Source organism: Crassostrea angulata, chromosome 5 (assembly GCF_025612915.1).
Source record: "Crassostrea angulata isolate pt1a10 chromosome 5, ASM2561291v2, whole genome shotgun sequence".
Lineage (NCBI taxonomy): Eukaryota > Metazoa > Mollusca > Bivalvia > Ostreida > Ostreidae > Magallana > Magallana angulata.
In genome coordinates, this window is record NC_069115.1 from 19,418,690 (window position 1) to 19,427,734 (window position 9,045).

A 9,045-nucleotide genomic window follows, 5' to 3' on the forward strand; every position below is an offset into this window, starting at 1 on the left:
GAAACGGTAGTTTTTTATTTTATAAAGTATGTAATACGATAGACGTTTTGTGGTGTGTACATTTTACATATGTGCAGACATACTAAACCACCAACATGCACATTGGAAGAGACAAATGCTATGTTTACAAACTAAAATTATTTTCGAAATGATGATGAGTATTTCAACAAAATATTTATCATTAGTCCGGCTTATACTCTATCCCGGGACAGACTATATATACTGTGTCCCAAGATATCATGGATTTACATTTTGCTTAAATTGCATGATATTTATAAATATCTCAGGGTTCAAACGATGTTCATTCAAAGGTATGAAAAATTTCCAAGATTTCTCAGTAGAAACGCCCCTGTTAGCTTATCAGGTTTCAATACAATGCTAAAAAATGTGATGTCTACGAGAATTTTGTATTGCAGCAAGCCCGGATGATAACGTTGTAAAGATGTGCGATGTTTTCCGAGTGTATTCCGAATGGAGAAAAGATGTATACATTCCCCATTATAAATCTCCGTAATGAATCTTTTTTTCCTTCCTGTGAATTTTTCCGAGTGACAGATGATAATATGTCAATGAAATTATCTTGGAAATTATCCCTTTCAACTATTTCAATTGCACTTCTTTCATAGGTATGTGTATTTCTATTAAAATTCGTCCAAATGTGCTGCATAAATATCTTGGGACAGACTATAGAAATGATAGATGAACATATATTTCAAAGGTAATTATCGCTTCATGTACCTCCATTTCCCGTATTAATCTTTACAAAGCCATTTTACCGTGTATATTCACGTCTTTCTTTTAACAAATTTATGAATTTATCGTAAAGTGCAATTAAAAGTTACAAAATCACTGTTAATGCACATCACAGTAGGTAAGAGATCATCGATCATGATTATTTCGTGCAATCCGTGAAGTTGCTTACAGTTTTCAGCGATCGATGAGCTGGTTAGAACTGGATCGTGTAGATTTCAGTCCTTTCAGTTTCAATCGAGTGTTATTCACAATTTGTTTGGGTTTTTTTAAATACAGGAGAAAATACTCAATAGATGTAAATATGGATTTTATATTACATTTTCCAATGAAAACTTCTTATTAAAATATCTAATATTAATCTTACATTATCTAAAATTTCATTTAGATGTAATTCAGTGTGTTGGTAAACATATACCATATTGTACTTGATTTATCCATCTAAAAGATTAACCACGATTAGAAATTTAAGATTTAAGCAAGTGCTTAAGAATTCATCGTGTTTATATCTGTATTCACAGTGTGTGTTTTCATTTAAAATTCGTCGCAGCATATTTTGAGTAAATTATGAAATTTTTCAAGCGCGTGAGAATAGTTCATACATATAAAATGTCATATTATTCATCAAAGCAGTATTTAAATTATTATGGCGTTTCAAAGTATGTATCAGTACCCTGTGCACGGATCTTGGGGGTGTCGTGAAAATTCAGTTTTGTTTAATTCACATGTAGAGTAAATATACTGAATCGTGCGCCGACGAAAAAAGTTGCCTTCGGTAAATAAAATACTTATTTACTGACTATTTGGACGATGAATATTTTCTTTATGGTAAACAAATTCGAGTTATCGGTCTTTGACGTATGCACTCGGATTACAAGGAGGTATGATAAAAGAAATGATGTCATTTCTTTGTGTGACAGTCCGATATTTGTGAGCTAGCTTCTTTATATCAGAGCGTCACCAGTGGTTACAGTACTGATACCCTTCAAAATCGGACTGCCTGAGGTAAATCAACAATGAAATTCAATGACAGTGTTTTAAGTACGATGTATGCCTTAAATACTTCTGTATGAAAAAAATATCTGACAATTCTCGGCGCTAACAGGCCTAGAAACTGATATTTTTCATACGGAACTGTTTGAGGAATATATCTATTCCATTTGATGTGCGATTCAACATTCAACACGTTATTATTTTTACCTTTTTGACGTGTCTGAAAATAATTCTAGATGAAAGATGATATGGATAGAAATGACGATGTCCAAAACAATAGCCTTTACCCTGCAGGTTTGTCTCAAGTTCTTGATGTCCTTTGATTTCAGAGGAGAGATGAGCAGATTTGCTCCGAAACAGCAGGCTGTGCGTTGCACATGTAGCATTAGTGTGATTGAACATTGGATGCATTAAACACGCAATAAAACAATGCACTGGATCTTTGTACTTGTGTATGCATTTTAAGTGTCCAGTTCTTTATCGAAGTCTTGAGCAATTATAACAGAATGGTACTAACATGTACACTTCTTTTGCATTTGACACCAGTCCAGATTTGACACTCACCTTAAATCAGCTGAAAATCATAACAGTTTTCAAAGGTGCGGTTTTTCTTTTTTAAGTACTGTCTCACTAAGAATCAGACAGAGAGTGAATCATAGTGGTTACCCAATTTATAAAATCTATTTTTATTACAAAAAACTAAAATTCAAGCTGTTGCTATGGAAATATTTATGTCATATCTTCTATAGCAACAAGACTTTCAATGGCTCTGCACATTTAAGGAAAAGAGCATGATCTTAATTTCCATGACAGCAAGGAAATGAAAATATGAATTCAATATTTGAAAACACTTAAAGTGTACATTTTGTTGACATTCCTCATTCATATTTTTAACCACGGTGTCTTATTCTTAGTAAGATCACTACTTAAGTATGTTGCAATATTTTATCCAGTATCACACATATCTGTCAGTTTTATGTGACAATAATAACATAAATGTAGAACCATTTTAACAGGAGCTTTGACTTTGCGTATATGTGTGTCAAACAGCAATTTGACATAGGCCTGTCTATTTCATTGCTGACCTCTCAGCTATTGCTATTTGAAATCATGTGATCCTTCTGTTGTTATTCTTTAGACTTTTGAAATCATAAGTCAGTTGGAGTTTTATGATATTTATTAAGCACTGTAATCGTATAGTGGTATAAAAGCAATATATAATCAATCTGCTATCAGTCTAAAATCCATCTCCTAATTATTAATCAAATCATAAGTATATAAATCAGTAAAATAAAATAATCAATTGTTAGAATATCCTTTCGGGTCACAGTTCATAAGTGACTTATAACGAAGTCCATTGTTAAAGGTTAATTACAATTAAGAGTCTTGCATCCGTTGACCGCTTTCCAAAGTCCAATCATCATCGAGAGTTTTATTCTTCCTGGTCATTCCGCTAACACCACGAGTTCTAACTACGCAGTTGTCCCTCTCGGTCAATGACCTTTAACATTGTTCACTATACACTTATTTCGTCTCGAGTGCACAACAAGCTAATGACTAATTAACGTAAAGCAGAATACAATCATAAAATTATATTTCATATATATACGGCTATCTGGTTACATACGTCCCCCTAACAAAAGAAATATCCCCGAGGGAGATTTCTTTCGCCAGGTGCCCGGTGTGAGAAATTATCCTTCAAACTCTTCTAGGTCAGATGAACTTCCTGGTGACACACCGGTCAGAACATCTATGTTAAGAGGTTGAATGAAGTGACCAATTTCCTATACCGGCTTGAGACACAATAATAGTCTGTCAACAAACATGTATACTTCACTCATGACAATATATAATTGTTTAGCAATTCATGCAAAAGTCAGTAATAATCATATAACTTTTGACAACAATAGTAATCAATACAAAATAATCAAAATCAAATATAATTGCAATTAGATACAATCAGAATTGTCCAATGTCCAAAGTTCCACACAGGTAACATATAAAGTCCATTATAAAATGTTAATTCAAGCATAAGCGCCGCTAGAATTATAATAAAATACATAAGCATATATAAATGTTACACAGTCCAGCGTACATAAAAGTTACACTAAAGTTATTGATTTCACACAATTGTATCCATTTCGAATAATCGGAACGATAATCAAGAAAACGTTGTGTAATTCGGATTCGAAGAATTCCATTCGCAGTTCTCAGCTCACCACATTTGATTTCAAATATGACATTACATAATTATTTCAAAAACATTTTACATTTTCACAAATTTGAACATATTAATTACACAATTTTCATAAGCACACCAACGGCACTTCCTGCGCGGATGGCGAGTTTGCTCCTCGCGGAACATCGACTGCGTTCCTCTATTTCTTAGACATCAACGCCCTTTCTGCAAGATATTCGCGTGCCAAGTCCGGGTCCGGTCCATAGCGTTCAGGTCTCGGATAATCGGAGTTCCTATTCTCTCCGGTCAACTGGTATGCTAATTCTTCAGTGATTGGTCCAATAGCGTGAGCGTCTGCAATTGATCGTCGTGGTTTTCCATAACGGCGAGGTCTCTTTGGGGTTGTAGTGTCCTTTACTATGGGGTTCATTTCAATAGTCTCTTGGGAATTTCGTTGATCAGGATTAACACCAGACAAATTGTCTCTGCCAGAACTTTCCTCATCTCTGTCACCACCCCTTTTTCGACAACCCGACCAGCAACCACGGCACTTATATCCTAACTTTTTGATAGTTTTACGTTTCATAATACAAATTCCAAATACAATAATTATTGCCAAAATCAAAAATACATAAAACCAAAGACTTCCCACCCAAGGTAATGATTCCATAGATTGTAGTTCATTGTTTACTGGCAATTCCGCCATTAGTGTGTCCATAGGGAAAAACTTTAATATCCTTTAATTTATCGGGAATCTTAATGTGTCCCATCCCCGGAAATTTGATGTTAAGGTGATCCCAAAGTGTGTGTGTGTTTATGCCATCAATAACATTTTGAAAGGAGTCACACATATTAAATTGACTTTCGCGATTATAGTAAGGAGGAAGAAATAATGAACCATGAAAACCTTATCCAAACTCAAGATGTTTATCTTTACATTTATTATTTTACCAGTAATTTTAAATTTCTTAGAACGACAAAGTTTTACGGTTTCTTTACATAATCGCGGGTTCCGATATTTCGAATATGTGTAATCTCTGTTACGTCTGCGGTATTTCATTATCAGTCAAAATGTCAAAGGGACCACACTACTGTACCTATTCAAAAGCGAGCAATACATACAAAGCAAGTTTACTCATTCTTATTTATATTTACAACACATTGTACAATTGCTTTAATCATGTCGGCCATTTTATCGGCAACAATAGCAAGACAATTTTCTACATGCTGTTGTTTGCTAACAGCTATATTCGTACGAGGTTTAGGGACTGGTTTACGCAGTTTGCGGATTTGTTTACGGGTGAAGCCTAGACCTACTTTAGAATTTATTTCACCAATTTCCATATCCTCGTCTAAAGGTAAAGCTGGGGTATTTAAAGGTATCTTATAATTTTGAACATGATATTCACTTTGATCTGACTCAGGGTTTTCATCCGATTCTGACTTAACAGTCTGTTCATGCTCGTCCTCACTCTGTCGACCATCCATGATCTGTTTAGCTCTTATGCGTCTCTGAAGTTCAGCTAAGGGTATATCTTCTTCGTCTGAAGAATTTTCTCTCTCTTGTTGTTTAAACCGAGTAGCTCTTTCTAATGGCTCTGGCTGTACCTCGCCATCATCTTCCGAAGATGATTCCTCCTCAGGTGGTACCACATAATTGGTTTTTCTCAGAGTTCTTCCACCTTCTTCAATATCTTGTGGGAGGGGCCAGTGCGAAATATCTGCCAATCTCAATTGCCGTGCGTGGCACTTGGTGATAGATCCAGTTAATTGATCCTTCACAACAAAACTGACTGGTCCTTTCTGTTCAATAATTCGGTAATAAGGGAGCCACTTTTTATCTAGTTTGTTTTGTCTCCTGTTGTTCTTGAGATAGACTGGGTCTCCTACCTGGAAATCTTCATCTTTGCTCTTCTTATCAGCCTGGGCTTTCTGTTTCTTCTTGGCTTCTTTCAAATTTCGATGTACTAACATAAACGCCTTGTGCTGTTCTTGAAGGGCGATCTTATGTTGATCTTCTCCTGCATATCTTCGACGAGGTTTCAGTAAAGTATCAAGGGGTAATACAACGTCTCTATTGTACATCAGATAGTATGGGGAAAACTTTGAAGATTCATTCGGGTGAAATCGAATGGCTACCAATGTTTGGTTAAGATGAATATCCCATGTTTGGGCATTGTCTGTTATCTTCTTAGCCATTACGTCATGAAGAGTGCGATGGAATCTCTCTACTTTGCCGTTGCCTTGAGGACTGTAGTAAGATGTTGTGATGTGGTTAATGTTAAGTTCTTTCAAGGTTTCTTGTACCTTTTGATTTACATTCTCTGTTCCATTGTCTGTGAGAATTTGAAGAGGACAGCCATGTCTGGGGTATATTTCTTCCAATATAAGGTGCACTATATTGTCAGCTGACTTATCAGGAACGGGGAAGGCTTCCGGCCATCCAGAGTTAATGTCAATGAAAGAAATTATATACTTGTTTCCTGTCAGTGAAGTTGGATATGGTCCTGACAAATCGAGTCCTACCTTAGCCATTGGAAAAGGTGGTATATCTGTCTCTTGAAGTGGAGGTTGAGTTCTCTTATTGCTCCTCGTTTGGCATATTACGCATCCTTCTATATAAGAATATAACCTCTTGTATAAGTTTGGCATATAATATTTTTGTCTGATTACATCATACGTTTTGTCCACTCCCATATGTCCAAGTCCATCATGGTATTGTTGTACTACCAAAAGTTCTAACTCACGTGGTATATACAAGCGCAGTCTCGGACCTTCAGAATCTCCATCTGAAAGATAGTACATTAAGCCATCTATTTCAAGAAACTTCTTTTCTTCGGTCGCCGTTGCTTTTCCTTTAGTCAACCTATTCCTCAGCTTTTTGATCTGCTCATCATTTTGTTGACTCTCCTTTATGTTTATTTCTTCCGGTAAGTCGATGAAAGGCTTGAGCAATTCGTCCTGCTGTTTAACTTCGCACCTGGCTAATCTTTTGGGTGAGAAAGCATTTGAGTTTAGTACATTTACTTCAAAGAAATTGTCTTTAACATCCGGTTCATCACATTCAGATTTTTCTTCCGCTTCATCATCAGAGATAGTGGACGGTAACCTGGATAAAAGATCTGCACAGCAATTGAACCTTCCTTCTATGTATTCTACCTTGCAGTTATATCCAGCGATACTCAAAGCCCATAATTGAATCTTTTTATTTTGCATCGGGGATTCTAAAATATATTTGAGCGGTTTGTGATCTGTCCGTATAGTAAACTCAGCACTGTGAAGGTAATGGTCCAGCTTCTGGAGGGCATAGTGGATTGCAAATGCCTCCTTTTCTATGGTTGACCATTTCACCTGGGTTTTACTCAGCTTGTGGGATAGATAGTATATCGGCTTATCTTCTCCTTCGTCAGTCTTTTGGGTGAGGCAAGCTCCGATACAATTGTCGCTGGCATCGGTGTACAAGATGTATGGCTTATTAGTATCTGGATAAGCTAATAAAGGCACTACTGTTAAACTCTCTTTAAGGAAGTCAAACGCTTCTTGACAGCATGATGTCCACTTGAATCTGGCATACTTCCTGGTTAAGTCGATCAATGGCTCCGCAATCTTTGAGAAATTTGGTATAAATCTTCTATAATAACTGCACATACCTATAAAACCACGGACTTCTCGAACTGTAGTGGGGGCTGGTAATTTCTTAATGGCTTCCACTTTCTTCGGATCCGGTTTGACGCCATGTTCATTGATAATTAAACTAAGATATTCAGTCTGCTCTTTGAAGAAGCTACACTTCTTTAACTTCAGTTTTAGTCCATGCGTCCTTAGACGATCAAACACTTCCTGGATATGATGGAGGTGATCTTCCGGTGTTTCTGAGAATATGAGTATGTCGTCCAGGTATGCGATAGCAAACTCCTCTTGTCCTTGTAGAACGATGTTCATGAGTTCTTGGAAGACTGCTGGGGCATTACTTAATCCAAATGGCATCCTATTAAACTGAACAATCCCTTGTGGCATGCAAAAGCTGTTTTTTCTTTACTTGATTCTTCTTATTTTACCTGCCAATATCCACTCTTTAAATCTAGTGCAGTAAAGTACCTGGCCTTACCGAGCAAACAAAGAATGTCATCAATCAATGGGAATGGGAAAGATACTGGTCTTACTATCTTGTTTAAACTTCGAAAGTCTACGCACATCCGGTCTGATCCGTCTTTCTTCTTTACTACTACCAGAGGAAATGACCAAGGCGACTGTGATCTTTCAATAATCCTTGCGCTCATCATCTCTGTTATGGCTTTGTCGATTATCTGTCTTTTATTGAGGGGAACTCGATATGGTCTATTCTTTATCGGGTGATGGTCTCCAGTTTCTATCTTCATTTTGACGGTGTCGGTCACTCCAAGGTCGCTGTCCTTTTTAGCAAATAAGTCATTGTTTTTCCTCACAAGTCTTTGGATGGAGTTTTCGAATCTTTCAGGCACATCAATCTTTTCTTCATTGTCCTGTTGGGTTTGTATTTCTGAAATTTCTTTTGGTCTTAATGCGGTGACACGTCCTACTATGTAGCCTTTAGGGATTTTGTAACTTTTGTTGGTTTGATTAACGAAGATCATGGGGATTTTTCTGTCTCTTCGGATAACACAAACTGAGTCTTTTAAATATAGTCCTGGGTCCTCCATGATACAATTATTGTCTATACTGTTCACTTCCACTAAGTCTTTTATGAAAGTTCTTCCTTCGGGCTTCAACGAAGGAAGAACATCTTAGTTTTCCTGATTTTGTTTATCAAAAGTGGCGCGACGGGTCCAGATTTTGGGTGATCTATCATTTTGGTCTTTAAAATCACGTGATCGATCTTGACGATCAGCTGACCTACCTCTATTTTGCTGCGTTCTTGAAAACCTGCGTTTGCTCCAGCAATCTGCACGCAAATGTCCTATTCTACCACAATTCCAACACTCAATCGGTGGGCGGGGGCTTTGCTCAACATAATGCACAGACTGAGTATTATGAAGTCGTTTATTTAATTGAGGGCGGGGCCTAACCTGGGGTTTATTAAGTGGACAGAATCTGGCCCTATGACCAATTTTCATACACTTAAAACACCCTTTGTTCCTCGTGTG